This window comes from Mesocricetus auratus, unplaced genomic scaffold, assembly GCF_017639785.1.
Source record: "Mesocricetus auratus isolate SY011 unplaced genomic scaffold, BCM_Maur_2.0 Super-Scaffold_100027, whole genome shotgun sequence".
Lineage (NCBI taxonomy): Eukaryota > Metazoa > Chordata > Mammalia > Rodentia > Cricetidae > Mesocricetus > Mesocricetus auratus.
In genome coordinates, this window is record NW_024429208.1 from 4554676 (window position 1) to 4572066 (window position 17391).

The following is a 17391-nucleotide window of genomic DNA, read 5'->3' on the forward strand; positions in this document are numbered from 1 at the left end:
CCCACCTGGGAAGCGGTTCCCTATGAGGTCAGCTCTGGTTCCTCTATGCTCCCTGCTTCCTGCGTTGCCAAGATGTAACCAACCGAACACGTCACCCCTGCTGTGCTGGAGTGAGCCCTCCCAAACCTAAGCAAGGAGAAACCTTTCCTCCCTTCTGTCAAGTGACACAGAAGTAGCAAATATGCCCTCCTTTCCCATCCTCGTAGCTTCGGAGTGTGGCACGGTCGACTCCTCCATTTGGCCCCATGTTTAATAAATCGCCAAGCCCAATCAGCTGGATTCTTTGGGTCACTCCCAAATCCACCCCAGTGGGTGCTGCGTCCAGTGGCCAGTGGTTTTGTCAACTAATTAAATATGAGCTTTGGCGGGAGTCCCTTCCAATCCTGCTGCCTGGGTGGGAATTCCAAAATGCAGCTGTGATCCTGGCTCTGTCCAGCCCCTCGGTGCTGTCTCAAAGGATTTGTAGTTGTTTGAGGTAGCGTCTCACTCGATAGCTCAGGATGGCCACCAATCAGCTTGTCCCTGAACATAGCATCTCACTCGATAGCTCAGGATGGCCACCAATCAGCTTGTCCCTGAACATAGCGTCTCACTCGATAGCTCAGGATGGCCACCAATCAGCTTGTCCCTGAACATAGGTAGGCACAACCACACTCGGCTACATCTGAGATTAATTCAATTAGTGCGTGCGTGCGTGCGTACGTGTGCGTTCGTGTGTGTGTGTGTGTGTGTGTGTGTGTGTGTGTGTGTGTGCATGTGCCACTCTAGAGGTCAGAGGACAACTTTCAGGACTCGGTTCTCTCCTTCTAACACGTAATCCCAGGAGTCAGGTACCTTTCCCGGCCGAGCCATCACCCTGGGCTTGCACTGTGAGTTCACCTGCCCCCCTTCCTGGCGGGGAATGACGGCCATGGCAATCAACCAAGGAAGACGTGCTACAGTTCTGCCTCGGGGATCTAGCCTCAGCTTCCTGCTTCTTGTAGGCCTCCCCGCGGCTGTCACCCCTCCTCATTTCATGTCACGGCATCTGTAACAGTGCTGAAGGCCCTTGAAGGCAAGGACCTGTCTTCCTCAGTGCTGTCCCCTGTGCGTGGCCCAGAGCTGGCTTCTGAGGAATCCGTGTAACAAACATATGTCAAATGGATGTGATGCCCGACTGGGGGCGGGGCACAGCTGGAAGGTGATGATGTAGCTGAGACTGGGGCTCAAACCCATCCCCCATCGAATCCGGTGAGTCAGGACCACGTGCCAGGTTTCCCGTTTAGCGTGAGCTGTTATCTAAAAAAAAAAAAATGGTTCCTGCCCTCCTGGAGCACAAAGTTCACAGCTTCTGCAGGTGAACCCGGTGCTCTTTCAAGGAAGTCTGTGACATCAGAAGTGTCACAGAACAGCTGCTAGCATTGAGAGGGTGCAGAGTTGAGGGTTGGGACCGGAAGTCCAAACTCCAAGTGCTGTGGGAATGACTGGAGCAGAGAGGGCCTCGCGGAGGAACTGGGGGTTGAGATTGCCCCGGCTACCGTTTCGTTTCTGCAGTGCCGAGGGTGGGAGTCAGGGCCTTGCAAATGTTCCCTCCTTACCACACACCGCTCAGGGGCTGCCTCTCCAGCATGTCCCTCCCCCACGTTTCTTGTGCTTGTCAATTTATTTAAATATGTATTCTTGCTGAGTGCTGGGCTATCCTCAGACTCATTCTGTAGCCGAGGCTAGCCTTGCACTCCCAGTCTCCCTGACAGCCTCTCGCATACTGAAATGTCAGGTGTGTGCCGCCAAGCTGGAAAGCCCTTAGTGGCCTACAGACATGAAGGAGAGCAGGACAACGCTCGTTGTAAGGTCTGAAGAAGCGCTGAGTTTTTGTGGGCACGAGAAGTCTGGATTCCCAGCCCCACCTGGCGCTGTAATTCCAGTACTGAAGGGCAGGAGGAGGCACGGAGGCAGGGGGTCACAGGTTTCCCTCCAAACAGGGATCGGGGAGAATACACAGAAAAAGAAAAATTTAAAGCCAGTCTGACCTGCATATTGAGTCTCCGTCACAGCACACACATGAGTGTGTACAACACACACACACACACACACACACACACACACACACACACACACACACAATCCAGCTATCGGAGGGGGTAGGATTGATGGCTAATGTCCTTCTAACTAGAGAAGGGAATCTATAGAGTGCAAAGAGTTGGAAGAATGTCAGTTTGGCAGTTCCCAAGTGCTGTCCAATGAAACTGTCTCTGGGTTTCAATCTCCCCTTCTCTGCTTTCCGAAGGTCGGCCCTTCCTCCAGCCTTTGTCTTTCAAGAGTGGACTGCCCAGGAGAATCAGGAGTTCAAAGTCCCTGGAAGCTGTCCTCGTGCTCTCTATGGTGCGTGTACATTTGCACGTATGCACACTCACGCGCGTGTGCGCGTAAACACACACACACACTCACACACACACAAACTGGTAGAGGCAAGGGGATCTACATACAGAGGAAGTTTGAGACCATCCTGGAATATGTGAAACCCTGTTGGTCTCAAAACAATAATGGGACAACAAAACAAACAAAACCAGAATAATAGGGGAAAAAAAGATGATAAAAATCAAATAACTTATGGGCAAGGTGGTGCACGCCTTTAGTTCAGGCAGAGGCAGGCAGATCTCTGTGAGTTCCAAAGCATCCTGGTCTGCAGAGTGAATTTTAGGAAAGCCAGAAACATAGTAAGACACCCCCTGCCCCTTACCCATCCACACACACGGGGGGGGAGGAAAGAAAGAAAGAAGAAAGGCCTGATCAAGAGATTCTTCAAAACCAGACAGAGTTGATTGATTTCTAAATCTTTATTATTCTTATTCTTATTCTTAAGATCTATAGCCCAGGCTTGTGAGGAACCTGAGATCTCAATCTGCCCCAGCCTTCCCAGAGCTGCGATTACAGGCACACACCAACCATCATGACTGGCAAATCATCAACCATTAAGTCAGATAAAGTCTGTTGTTTTGGGGTTGTTTGTTGAGCCAGGGTCTCATATAACCCAAACTGGCCTAGAACTCACTGTGTAGCTGAGGCTGCCCTTGAACTCCTACTCCTTCTGCCCCTACCTCCCAAGTGTTGGGTTGTGTGTGTGCATACCATTGTGCGTGGCTAAGGGGAGTCTGTGTTCTTGCTATGCTTTGACCAAATGGGGCCTCCCTACTTTCCCTGCCCTATGTAGAATTTAGACTCAAGATCACCAACTATCACGTGTGCCTCAGTGTCCTCAGTGATAAGTCCATTCTGGGCTCTCCAGTGTCCTATGGCAAGGCATGGGGAAACACTGACAGTTGAGGTACGATGTGACAAGGTGATCGTAAGATGTCTCAATGTGCTCTGATTTAGGTTGATGTACGATGTCTCAATGTGCTCTGATTTTGAGCAGCATGGGAAGCTGTCATCTTGGGGAATAGAAGATATTTCCTAGGTTTTTGTCCAAAGGTTAGAAATAACTCCTGCTGGGTGGTAGTGGTGGTTCACGCCTTTAATCCCAGCACTCGGGAGGCAGAGGCAGGTGGATCTCTGAGTTCCAGGCCAGCCTGGTCTACAGAGTGAGTCCCAGGATTGCCAGGGCTACACAGAGAAACCCTGCCTTGAAAAAAAAACTAAATAAATAAATAAACAAATAAATAAAATATGTCCTCTAGCCTGTCCAACATCTTTTGTTTTGTTTTGTTTTGTTTTGTTTTACAAGACAGGGTTTCTCTGTATTGTTTTGGAGGATGTTGGTCCAGCCCGGCATATGTGTGCAGTGTGTGTGTGTGCCCGCGCCCGCGAGTGCACCCGTGGGTGTGTAGAGGTCAGAGGCTAACTTTCAGGAGGCTGTTCTCTTTTTCCATTATGCGGGTCCCAGCGACGGAACTAAGTCATCAGGCTTGAAGGCAAAGCATGGTGACCCGCTAAGTCATCGAAGTAGCCACCCGTTTTCTTCTCAAATGAAAACAAAACAAAACAAAACTGGAGGGCTGGAGAGATGTTTCAGTGGTGAAGCGCCCTTGCTGCTTTACAGAGGGCCGCTGTTCAGTTCCCAGCATCTTCATGGGTACACGGAAGCTCTCCATTGGCGGTAACTCCACTTCCAGGGAATCCAACGCCTTCTTCTGGCTTCAGCTGGCACTGCACGCACGTAGTGCACAGACAGGCGGACAAAACACTCGGACATATAAAAATAGACCTTTAAAAATGTGTCTGTGTGTGTATTTTCACCCCCAGGGCTTCCCCCATGCGCCACCCTCGAGCTCTTTTGAAAATTACAGTTTGTGTCTACTCCTTGCCCCGGCCACCCTTAGCTGCTTCTTTCAAGCCACAAGCGAGGAGGCTGTACTAGATGACCTCCACCTTCTTGCCTCGCTTTAAATTTCCTTGTGTGTGTGTGACTCGCTGGACTCGTTTTACCAGCCCTAGCTTCTCCCCTGCGCCTTCCTCAGGTGCTGCTCCCACATCTGGCTCCAGAGGGCGCTGCTGACCCGCCAGGAGGGGCAGCGGCTCGGTGGGCGGAGCGATGGCTCCGGCGGCGCGGCGATTGGTGGCTGCCCTGGAGGAAGAGGGCGTGGCGAGTGCCTGGCGGTGGGGGGCGGGGACGAGCGGCGCGGTGACGTCGGGGCCGGGGGCGGGGCCGGGGCTCGGAGCGTGTGACGCCGCAGGCCGCGGCGGAGCCGGGGATTAATGGGAAAAGTTTTGGCAGGAGCTGGGGGATTCTGCGGAGCCTGCGGGACGGCTGTGGAGGCGTCGCGGGAGGCGGCCGGGACAGGTCCGTGCGGGTCGGGAGAGGCCAGCGCGGCCCGGGCCGAGGTGGGCGGTGGGGTCGGGGCTCCGGAGGCTGCGTTCCGCGCGGCTGCGGCTCTTCCACGCTCGGCCTGTGCTCTGAGGCGTCACCGCCGGGGTCCCCTGGACGGAGACCTCTGTGGCTGCTCCAAGCTCGCATCCCTGCCTCCTCCCACCCACCCTGACCCCCCTCTGGGGCCCCGCGGCTTCTTCTCCTCCCGATTCCACGAGATCCCCGTCTCCACCTCCCTTCTGACCTCTCCCCGAGTGCCCTCTCCGGCGCCCCCTCTACCCAGCCCTCTCTTTGGAGATCCCTCCCGCCTCCCTCGACAGCCTCCCATCCTTGCCCGGTCGGTCATTGCTCTCCCTCCCCGTCTCCGTCCCCTGCTTCTTCGATTGCTGGATCCCTCCCCGACTTCCCTAGGAGGTTGTGAGCCCGTCCGGTTTATGCAAGCCTCTTCTATCCTGGCTGCCGGCAGAGGCCCTGCTTTTGCCGGCTCTGATTTCCTTGGTAGCAGTTCCGTCCTTTTCACCTCTTGTCACCCGACCGCTTCTCTTCTAGGTTCTTCGCCTCAGCTTCGGGGAGAACCCAGGGGAACATGATAGGCTTCGCTTTCACCTTCGGTTGAGAGGGGGAAGGCTTGAATGGGGTTGTTGACCATTCTTGACTAGGTTTGTTCGGGTGGGAGGGTTTACTGGGGGTTGCGCTGGGAGGGATGTCCAGTGTTAGGCCTTCGAATCCCAGCTTCACAATACTTCCCCTTTATGGGTCTGTTGACTTCCAGGAACCCTTGGGGAGAGACGGCTCCGAGTTGGGTGTGCGCCAGCGGTAGCTGGAGGCCTCGTATAACTCCTTTTTCCCCTTCCAGGAAATAGGATTCCTTTGGGTTTATTGTGGAGCTCATTTAAACCTTGATACTTGGAGCTATCTGTGGCCTCACTCCTCCCTTCCACTCACTGCCCTATCTCAGAGAACTTAGAGAAGTCTCCAGAAGCCGTGCCCAGGGATGACCGTGGTCCTCATCTTGGTTTTTCTTCCCTGTACTGGCTGTAGAACGCTTTTTTTGTCTAAACGTTACATTTATCTGTTTATGTGAGGTGTGGGGTGGGGTGGGGTGTGTGGGGGTCAGAGAACAGCTTACTGGGCTTGGGAGTTGGTTGTCTCATTCTCTCCGGTGGGCCCTGGAAATAGACTTGGGACATGGAGGCCGGTGACGCTTTGCTGAGCCCCTTCACCAGCCCCAGAGTCCATTTCCCCTCTCCCCGTTTGAGTTTTTAAATGGATAATTGGCCTGTTAGCCCTGGGGCTGTTGGGCATCTGTAGCCTTTAGTCATGATGTCTTGAATAAAGGCCACTGAGTTTCTGTCCTGTCTTTCACTGATGGAATGTGCCTTGAATGTTGGTCCCTGGACGTGGTCTCTTGGTGCCTTTTCTCCTTCCTTTTCCTGGACAGCTTCATTTCCTGTGGCTGGGAGAGGTAGCTGGCGTTCCTGTTGCCACCCAGGTGCGGTCTGGGGTGTATTGCCTTGGTATGCGCCTGGGCAGGCTGCGGGGTTGCACCAGGGAGGCCTCGCAAGGAGCTTGAGCTGTCTGCTTCCAGGCGCATGGGTCATCCGATGTCTCAGACGTCTGGGGTTGGGCTCCTTTATTTGGCTCTGGACCCTTGGAGACTTTCTCGGGAAAGAATGTGTACCCCGTTTTACCTCACCTGATCTTGGTGGATCTGGAAGTGTGACCCATTTTCACATTAGAACAGGGAGCCCATGGTTACGCTGGTGCCCACTTTTGAGGATCGCATTTTCTGTGAGCCAGAATTGGTCACAGAACAGCAGCCTTCTGGAGCCGCAGCTGGGAGCCAACTAAACCAGCTCGACCAGACCTTACAGTTTTGTAATCTTGGTGAACACTGACCCTTTTCCATGAAAGCAGTAGGGTTGTGGCTGGCCTGCGGTCGGGCCAGTCTCCTCTATGCAGCCCTGGATTCGGGGAGTGGAGAGTAGATGAGGAGAAATCTCTTCTTTCTATGAAAAACGTCCCTCAAGGTTTTGTTTTTTAAATATCTTTTACATTTATTTATTTTTGTGTGAGCGTGTAGGACAAATTCTTGGAGTCCGTTTTCTCAGTTGTTTGGGTCCCGGGTATTGAGCTCAGGTCATCAGGCTGGGTGACGAGTGCCTGTTCCCCACCCCCTCCTTAAATTTGGGGCAGTGTCACTCTTAACCCAGGCTGGCCTTGAGCTCACGCTGTAGGTCAGGTTAGCCTCCTAACTGGCGGCAGTCTCCCTGCTTCTGTCTTCCTGCTGGTATTACTGGGACGCCACACCCCACCTGGCCTCAGTTTTGAGGGGCACGGCTGAGTGCTCGGCACTCTGCCTGACACTCTGGGTGCTCATGTCTGTGTACTTGGTGCTGTGTGCCTCAGAGGTCAGAAGAGGGCATTGGGTCTGCTGGGCCTGGGCTTATGGACCACTGTGTGGGTGCTGGGAATCGAACCTGGATCTTCTGCAAAAGCGGTCTGCCGCTGTCCTGTCAGCGGTGCTCTGTGATGAGGCGGGCCTTGGGAATCTTGAGCACAGTCCAGGGCCAGCCAGTCCTGGTAGAGCTGGCCAGATAGTCTCCTGGGACGCGTCCGCTCTGCAGCCTTCAAGGGAACAGTTGTTTTCCATTTGGCGATTTTTGCAGATTGTGGGCCAATACCTGTTTTGAAGGTACGGGTGAACAGGCCCTGGCCAGTGGCATCACCAGTCACTTCCATAGTGACTGGACTGACCCCCGCTCCTCTTGTCTTTTCTCTGCTACACTTGGGTGTGCTTCAAGCCACCCAGGGAACGCAGCCGAATTCTTCCTCCCCGTCCCAACTGGGGTCCCTTACTCTCCTCCCTAAAGGCCTGGCAGGATAGCCAGTGTGGAGACTAGCCTGAGAAGCTGGTAGGCCTCTATTTTGGAAGGAACACAACTGCCCGGCTGTTGTGCAAGCTGTCCCCAGGGCTTGAGCCTGGCATGTCCTGGTACGATGAGGCTCGTCTCTCCAGGAGGTGTGAGATCCGTGGCTTCCATCAGCTTCGGCTGAGGCCCAGCTCCACAGGGTGCTGCTCTCTGCATGTCTGGGGGTGTGGTGCCCTCCTCTCCGCCTCTGGGGGCCTGGCAATGCCAGGACTAACCCCGTGGTACTGTCCACATTGGCAGCACTCCTCCCTATGGAGCGCTTACACAGGCTTGTCTGTCCTGCCAGGCTCTGGCTTGTGTTACGTCCAAAGCCTGTGCCCAGTGCCCTTGCCTGTGCCTTGTCGTCCCAGATTGCCCTGGGGCTGTTTCTTGGAGGTGGTTTGATGTCACTGAGCATGTTTGTGTGCCACTAGAGCCAGGGGAGGAGTGGCTTGCTGGAGCAGCGGGGTTCCAGGGTGTCCAGAGGAGAGCTGGGTACTTAGCCGGAGCCTGGCAGGGCCTTCAGCATCAGGTTTCAGGCATGCGGCTCTTCTCCCGTGGCCTTCATACCTTGGGGCTGGTGACTGGGGTGTGACTCCAGTCTCTCTGTGACTCAGGGCCTCTCCTTTTACGAGCTAGTGGGGTGTTGGGCACCTCTTCCTTACCTTACCATCTCCTTCCGCCCCACCCAGGTAAGATCAGCAGGGAGGGCTGGTGTCTGCCTGCTTGGAAGTGCGGACTCCTTCCAGGATTGGGAAATATTTGCTGACTCAGGCTGAGTGTGACAGCCTCCCAGGGTGTGTGTGTGTGTGTGTGTGTGTCTGTGTCTGTGTGTGTCTGTGTCTGTGTGTGTGTCTGTGTGTCTGTCTGTCTGCCTGCCTGCCTGCCTGTCTGCCTGTGTGTGTCTGCGTGTGTCTGTGTGAGGTCACATGGACCCCTGGTTTTTGAGTCCCAGTGTTCAGGTAAAACTTCCTAGTGCTGTCTTCGGACCCTGGCCCCACTCAGTCACGTCCTTGGTTCCTTTCTGTCCCGCAGCTCTGTGCAGTGGCTCGGGTATGCGCGTGGCACTCATTCAGTGGCTCCTGCTCACCGACAGATGAAGACGAACACGCGGTAAAGGTAAAGACCACGTCCCCGGGCTCTGGCCGACGGCCACAGGCTCCACGTAGGAGCCTGGCCTTGCCGGGTTCCGCAGGCTGAGTCCCTGATGGCAGGGTGCCTGACATAGTAGCATCTGCACCCGTCACTTAATCCACAGTGGACACTCATTACGATATCATCGAATGTGTGTGTCGTATGTAGGTCTTTAGGAGATTCTCGTCTTTGTGCCCACTGAAAAATAAACCCCACAAGAACAAGGGCTTGCTCTGGCTCCTCTTGTGTCTGAGGGACCACGTGCTACAGAGGGTAGTCAGTGTTTGTCGAGTAAGTGAACATTCTTTCTTCTCTGCCGTGTGGGTGCAATGGGCCACCAAGAAGCCGGCTTCCATTTCCACCATAAATGTGTTGCTGTTTGGTTTCTTAGAGACAGCCAGGCTGGTCTGGAACTCCAGATCCCCTTTCCTCTTCCCAAGTGTTGGAACTGGAGGTGCGTGCCGTCACATCTGCTCAGGGACATGACAGAGACCTTTAGTCCCTGCCCCCAGGTCTATGGGGCAGAAACAGGGGCTCTTCCTTCTCTGCTGGGCGGCAGCTCCCTCAGCAGAGCCTAACAATGCTTTGGGCTTCCCGTGCAGTGTCTCTGTTCTCAGGATGCCTGGCATGATCTCGAAACCCTCAGAAGGGGCACACCAGGGAGTTTGGTGGTCATTGTCTTGACTGTTTGGCATGCTGGGTTACGGCGGGTCCCTGCTGGGGGTTAGGGGAAACCTGGCTCTGTTTTAATCTCTGATGTGCAGGGGTCCAGGAGCTCTGCTTCCCTTTCTCTGCCTTTTACACCCAGCGGATTTTCCTGTTACCAAACAGGGCGACCAGCCTGGGTCTGTCTGTCCGTCCTAGGGTTGGGGTTGTTTGTGGATCCTTCTGGAAGGTCTAGGGCAAGAGCCCCTGCAGTTCTCAGACCCACATCCGGCGGCTTTCCTCCGAAGGGAGCGTGAGGGAGGAAGAAGGGGGTAGAGGCCTCTGAAGGCCCCACATGGAATGAGGAGGAAGTCTTCCGGGCTGGGAGAACTGCTGGCCTGCACTGACTTCTGTCAGGGGGCAGCAACAATGGCTGCAGCTCAGCCTGAGCCTTCATCTCCTCCCACGGAGGCTCAGCTCCAGCTTCTGTGCACAGCTCAAGACTCTGCAGCCGTTGCCTCTTACGCCTCCTTGCTGCTTCCTTGGGCCAGGTGCTGTGACAGGCGACTCAGACACAGTCCTCGGTCACCACCCCCCTTCCAGGTGTGAGGAGCATAGCTGGGGATAAGATTGCAGGTTTTAGGGAGCCGGCGCATGCCCAGAGTGTGGCGGTCAGTGGGTTTATCTTTAGACGGCATCCCGAGAGCCAAACAAGGCTGCTGGGTTTTGAAGTCACCATGCAAAGTGGTAGTTTTAAAACTTTTGACCCAAATACCCACCCCACCCCAGCAACACCTCTTTTTTGACCCTATGTAGTCCAGGCTGGCCTTGAACTCACAGAGATCCACCTGCCTCTGCCTCCAGGGCTCTGGGATTAAAGGCATGCACGGTAACAACCAGGCACCTTTACTTTGTAAAATTCCATTATTCGTTGTTTGTTTATCTGTCTGTGTGCATGTGTGCAGGGCACACTGTGCGTGTCCGTGGAAGTCAGAGGACAGTGACGCTCACAGCATGACGGCTGGGCTCCGAGCACAGACATCCTAGAACGAGAGCCGTGCAGACATGGCCGGTCTTCTCGTGACCCGGTCTCAGGACCAAGCCAGACCAAGGTGTGCCCTGCAGAGCTCAGCCACTGCTGTGGGGCGGTCACCTGGCCTGCACCTGAGTCAGCTAGAGACGGAAAGTCCTTTCTCATCGTTTCCATTCCGGAACAGACCGTTAGGAACTCACTGGTCAGTCCATCGAGAACACGGAGTCACAAGGGGAGGTGTTTCCGCCGTGTCTGGGCAGTGGGGAGCGACTGGGAGTTTTGGAGGGGTACTCATCTTGCAGACGGTGGCTAGAAAGGGGGGCGAATGGAGGTGGAGGATGAAGGACCAGTACAGGGTCTCGGTGGAGGAGGGAAGTCCTTCCTGATTCATCCCCATTCCTGTGGGCGCAGCGACCTGCGCTGGCTCTGTTCTACCCTCCAGTCAGATAGCTGCTCAGAGCACCAGGGGACCTCCAGCCCCACTCAGGATCGTTGATGCACGGGAGAAATTAACTAAAGGGTTTATACATGTTAGAAGGCAGCTAAATTGAAGCTTTATTGTCAAGGCAAAAGCACATAGAAAGCTAAGCATTTTATTAAAAACAGATGGAAAACCAGACAGACAAAGTAATCGTTAACCCCAGTAATTGTTGCAAGTGCACTTCAGTTTTTGGGACCATCAGAAGTCAAGGATGGGGACTGGAGGTGGCTCAGTGGTTAGGACACTTGTTCTTCCTGGGTTCGATCCCAGAACCCACGTGGTAGCTCACAACTGTTTGTGAGTGTGCATAACTCCAGTTCCAGGGAACCCAGTGTCTAATCTTTGAAGGCACCAGGTATGGAAGTTCCAGACAGACCTAAATGTAAGCAGAACACTCATAACATTCATAGGCATAAAATAAATGAATCTTTTAAAAAGTAGGGACAGAGCCAGGTGTTGCTAAAATTTCCTTGAGAGACCGGGGTACTCCCACCTTGGTCCCGCTGACAAACCAATGTGTGGTTTCACCGGCTTCGTTCTAGGAAGCAATGAATCTGTCAGCCTTACTGACTGCGTGTGGGGGACCTTAAAGCACTGCAGCAGGTCTGCACCGTGTGGACGATGGCTCCTCCGTGGCTGTCCCCTCCCCCAGTCCTTCACCACCTGTGTCCTCTAGCTGTCCCCAGGGACCTTGAGACCAGGGCGTTAGGGAAGGATTGCCTACATCTGGCTGTGTCTGCCTCCTCAGGAGAGGGTCGCATGGCCCTCCCCTCCCTCCTCCCAAGAGGGAACTGGATAGTCTCCTGTGGTGATCCCTGGCAAGCAAGGCCCTGGCAGACTGCTGAAGAGACAGCAGCCGTGTGGGCTGGAGGACAGGCCTGAACAGCATAGGCATGGATGGGGACACCGGCCTGTAACCCAAGACAGGAGGATCAGGAGTTCAGGGAGTTTAAGGTTGGCCTGGGCTTCATGGGACTAAGCCTCAAAAGCAGAAGGAAGGAGAAGAGACAAGAATGAGGCCATGCTGGGGAGTGGCAACAAGGGTCAAGGGTCAGGAAGCAGACTGTAGGAGGGACTGAAGAAGGAGAGGCTCTCCCGGGCTCATCCCTGACAGTCAGCAACCCTGTTCCAAGCCTGTCATTTGTCTGAAGAGACCTGCGTGGGTTTGGTGCAGGCTGACCGGGAGCTGCTCTGAGCGGCCGGGTTAACCGTGGCTTACTGTTTAGTGTCCCTGGTGTTCATCAGCTTCTCTGGAAGGTGGGAAGGGACCACAAGCCTAGTGTGTCCCATTTTGTGATCTGGGTTCTGAATGTTGCGGGAGGGAATTTCTGAGGCGGCCGCTCTCCCCGGTCAGGAGCCGACTTTTGAACAGTGTCTCTACCACCTGTCACGTGGGGGCCAGCACTGTACACAACTCCGCCCCTTTCTCCCTTCCTCACATCTTCTGTACCTCGCGTCCGCCCAGCCCTGGGGTCTCTGAGCCGCTCTCCTGGGACCGATACGGAGTTCTCTACAGCTCATGTGGACACAGGCAGCTTCAAGAGCTGCTGCCCTTGGAGGGTACCTTAGGGGGAAGCGCACAGCATCAGGGGCGCTGCCTGGCACTGAGCTCTCGCCTCTGACCTCTGAGAGACTGCCACCGCTTTCCTGTATCCTTGGCACAGCCCTGGCACTTTCTGTGTTCAGAAGTCTGTGGCCTTCGAGGCTCAGAGAACTCGGCCTCCTCTGAGCGGCTGCATAGGCCGCTCTCCCAACTGGTAGCATAGTTGACTAGGCTTCTCTCACCTCACAAACAATATGCTGGGATTTTCTGGAACCCAGAACACCACTCATCTCCACTTCCAAGCAAGTGAGATTTGCTCTTCCTCAGTTTCCCTAAATGCCTAATGCATTTCTGGACTTGTGACTAATTGTTTTTCCCTCTGCCTCTGCTTCATCACCCCTGAGTACAGGCTGGCCCCTCAGCCTTCTGAGTGCATTGGAGGAGTTAGTGCCCCTTTCCTGGGGGCGGGGCAGCAACACCTGGTTTCTGTCTACTAGTAGCTGGTGGCACTGCTGCTCCCCAGCTATGGAAACCCAAGAAGGTCTCCAGACACGGCCCAGCGTGCCCTTAGGGTCTCCAGACACGGCCCAGCGTGCCCTTAGGGTCTCCAGACACGGCCCAGCGTGCCCTTAGGGTCTCCAGACACGGCCCAGCGTGCCCTTAGGGTCTCCAGACACGGCCCAGCGTGCCCTTAGGGTCTCCAGACACGGCCCAGCGTGCCCTTAGGGTCTCCAGACACGGCCCAGCGTGCCCTTAGGGTCTCCAGACACGGCCCAGTGTGCCCTTAGGGTCACAGTAGGCCTACTAAGTATCTCTGGCCAGCTGGGCACTGGTTATGGGGGCGGCTAGTCCTTGCATGGGAAATCGACCCTTCCTGTCACCTGGCCAGGTGCTAGGTGGCTTTGGGAAGGCAGGAAGTGGTTTACAAAGAGCAGCGTGCCACAGTGCTGGCCACACAACAGAGGATCAAGACACAGGCATCTCTGGCCGTGCTGCCCCAGACAGTTCAACGTCTGCAGACGCCACGTTCCTGGGACAGGTGGTGGCATTTGCTGTGCTCATTGCCATGCACTGACCCGTCTCTGGTATCTTCGTGGTCAAGGACCCAGCTCTCTGACCATGGCGGCTCACCTCTCGCTGCCGTCTGTCCTAGGCACTGAGAGAAAACATCCCCATCATCCTGACCCACAGTGGGGTTGATGGGCCCAGAGCATCACCATTTTTTTTAAGATTCATTTCTTTATTATGCATACAGTATTCTGCCTGCATGTATGTCTGCAGGTCAGAAGAGGACACCAGATGTCACTATAGATGGTTGTGAGCCACCATGTGGTTGCTGGGAATTGAACTCAGGACCTCTGGAAGAGCAGTCAGTGCTCTTAACCTCTGAGCCATCTCTCCAGCCCCCAGAGTATCACCATTAACATCATCATCATTATTATTAATTTGAGACAGGGTTTCTCTCTGTAGCCCTGGTGTCCTGGATCTCACTCACTCTGTAGACCAGGCTGGCCTTGAATTCACAGAGATCCACCTGCCTCTGCCTCCCGAGTGCTGGGGTTAAAGCATGCGCCACCACCGCCTGGTGGCCAAGAGCACTCTTACAGCTCACTGTCTGTAGGGAGAGCCCCTTGATGTCAGCACATATCCTGCAGTGCAGTCCTCAGGAGCCCTTGGGGAGGTTGGCGAAAACCCCCTTACCTTCCAAAGAAGATCCCAAGACGTAGATGTTTAGGCTCACACAGCTCCCTTTCCCCCACCCATCTAAATAGTAAGCCGGAGGAGCCAAAGGAGGAAGCCATCTGGGGCAGCCAGGCTCCCAGGCTGGGCAGGGACCTGTGCTCCTTAAGTGTCCTTGGGTCGCTTCTGTCATTGTGAGCTGAATAAAGTCCCCCGAAGAGGCCATAATCCCGTAGCTGCTGTCTGACAACCACATCAAGTTTTCAGGTGTGACTAAGCTAGGGACCTATTGTTTGCTTGTTTGGTTTTGGTTTTTCAAGACAGGGTTTCTCTGTGTAGCAGGGACTGTCCTGGAACTCGCTTTGTAGACCAGGCTAGCCTCAAACTCACAGAGATCCTCCTGCCTCTGCCTCCCGAGTGCTGGGATTAAAGCCATGTGCCACCACTGCCCCAGCCTAAGCTCTTGAGCCTGAGAAATTTTTCTGTATTCCTCATGGGTTCACCATGTCACCAGAAGCAGAGAGATTGGGTGCAGGGCAGGCGTGGGACCTCTATGCAAGATGCTATACTTCTGGCTTTGAGGGCAGAAGATGAGGCCAGGAAATGTGAGGAATGCAGCTCTGTCTGGGAAAAGGCAATGAAACGGGCTCTCCAAGACCTTTGGGAAGCGTGGCGCTGCCAGCACCCTGGTTCTGGTCCAAGGAGACCAGTCCTGACCTCCCGACCTCCAGATCTCCAGAGCTCAGTGTCGTTCCCCTGTGCGGCTGCCTCCTTTCTTCATGTAGAGTATTTGCTGCTTTGTACCCGGGAGTGTCCCTGTCCCCAGGTATTCATAACTGGGGAAATAGGTAGCCTCCCCTTCCTAGGCTACGAGGGCCGTTCTACCCTCAGTGTTAGTATGGGGCATGTGCCTAACGTGGATCCCAACTCAAAGCAGGGCTTCTGGGGTCTTTACCTCCTTCGACTAGAAACCTATGAGGGAAACTCGGCACAAAAAAGGCCCTCTCTTTCCACTCTTCCACAGATGCCCACCTGAGATACTGTCTCAGCTCCTGGTCCTTCCCTCCTGGCCAAACAGCTGTCTTCCCTGAGCCTGGCAGCCAGGGGGTATGTGTGGCTGTCACCTGGGCCTCCTTCAACAGCTGTGCAGTTCCCCGACTCAGTTTCAGCACAGCGAAGGTCCCCCTTTCATGCCTGGCCTTCTTCCCTGGCTCCAGAAGTAAACAGAACCTCGCCCCCACACCCGTAGTAGCCTGCTTCCTGCCTCTGGTCCTTGGTCACCCTCCCCCCAGATGGTGACCGCCACCTCTACTTCCCTGGCCACTTTCCAAAATGCCCGTGTGTCAGTAGTCTGCAGTAACCTGCACTATCATCTGGGGGCCAGAGTACAATTGTCTACATGTATTCAATCCTCCTGCTTGTCCCTGACTCCATATTTTCAGGTAGTGACCCCAAGTTGATTCTTATCAGAAAATAGAAGTCCTCAGTGGCCGGGCTGAGAGCACGGCTTACCAGTGGCAAGGCCCTGGGTTGGTCTCCTCTGGGTGGGCATACTGGGGGGGGGGCTTATGGGGGAAACCATTGATAGTCAATAAATTGATTGATAACAATTTTCTTTCGAGACAGGGTTTCTCTGTATTGTTTTGGAGGCTGTCCTGGAACTCACTCTGTAGACCAGGCTGGCCTCGAACTCAGAGATCCACCTGCCCCTGACTCCTGAGTGTGGCACCAATAACAATTTTTATTGTTCAAGTGAAAGTCGCTAAGTGAATGAATTGTGAGCTGGAGGAGGCGTCATCCCTGTGCTGAGCATGTTTGTAGCGTGTAGAATAATTTGTCCTGTCTTAATACTGTGGTCAGCTGTGGAAGTTTTCTCTGTTGTCTGGTTAATCGCCTGACCTGCAGGCCTGTGTATACCCAAGCCAGGGCTCACCTGTCTCCTGCAAACATGGAGTAGGGTTGCCAGCGTGACCCCAACACTGTGAGAGCCACTCATTCCTTTCTTTTCTTTTTTTTTTTTTTTTTTTTTTTTGGTTTTTTTTTTTTTTTTTTTTTTGGTTTTTTCAAGACAGGGTTTCTCTGTATTGTTTTGGTGGCTGTCCTGGAACTCACTCTGTAGACCAGGCTGGCCTCGAACTCACAGTGATCTGCCTGCCTCTACCTCCCGAGTGCTGGGATTAAAGGCGTGGGCCACCAACGCCCGGCTTTTTATTTTCTTCAATTAAAAAAATTAGTTATTGACTGATTGATTTGTGTGTGTGTGTGTGTGTGTGTGTGTTTATATGGCTATGCACTCGCATAGCATGTTCGTGGAGATCAGAGGGTATCCGTCAGGCTGTCAGGGTTGGTGGCGGGTGTCCTACCCGCTGAGCTATTTTGTCAGTCACCTTCTCCTCACTCACTCTGGTTGCCCAGGCAAGGGTGGACAAGCTGTGCTTTCCCTGAGCGGCTTCCCCTGGGACAGCAGCAGCTTCCCCTGGGACGGCAGTGGCACCTGCCGTCTTTTCCCCTTTCTGCTCCCACCGTGTGGCTGACCCCACGGCTCTGTCCCCCTGATGAGCTCCAAGAGTGGAAGGTCTGCAGCCAGCTCTCAGCCCTGGAGTGACACCTCCCCAGAAACCAGCTCCCTGACGGAGCCCTCCAGTGCCTCCCCACAGAGCTGTCCAGCAGACCCTGGTCAGGTGGAAGGTGGCTAAGTGTCACCACCCAGCGTGGCCCCTTCCAGGTGGTCCCCTCTCTGGGAACATTCAGGGGAGTGCAACACGCCTTTTTCTGTCTCACCAACCAGCTCCCAAATAACGACACAGAGACTTCTTAGTAATTGGGAAAGCTCAGCCTACACCTTAGGCTTGTTCCCAGCTAGCTCTTTAACGTATATTAACCCATTTATGTTAATCTGTGTCTGTCGCGTGGTGTGACCTCTTTTTCCATCTGGCACCTCTCCTGTCTCTGGCTGGCTTGTCTGCCTCTCTGCGCCTGGAAGTCCCGCCTACGCCTCACCTCTTGCTAGCTATTGGCCGGCCAGCTCTTTATTAAACCAATCAGAAGGTAGAGAAAGGTAGTTTCACAACACAGCAGTCATCCGCAGGAGGAGAGGCCAGACTGGCTTTGGCGAGGCCTTCCCGTCGCCCCCCTCACCTGCCGTGGTGTGTAATGGTGGATTTGGTGTTAGATGGT

General features: G+C 54.4%; 1 protein-coding gene across 3 annotated transcripts in view; it reads left to right on the forward strand.

Moving 5' to 3' along the window:
* The first annotated feature begins 4631 nt into the window (after positions 1–4631).
* Ppard (peroxisome proliferator activated receptor delta) overlaps positions 4632–17391 on the forward strand; it is a 69403-nt gene continuing 56643 nt past the window's right edge. For 2 of the 3 annotated variants that reach the window (XM_005084890.4, XM_013124366.3), the window contains exons 1-2: positions 4632–4759; positions 8734–8817. The gene's annotated coding sequence lies outside the window, so the exon portion shown is untranslated. Of the gene's footprint in view, positions 4760–8371; positions 8391–8733; positions 8818–17391 lie in introns of those variants that run through there. The other variant, XM_040732082.1, reaches the window with a different exon arrangement.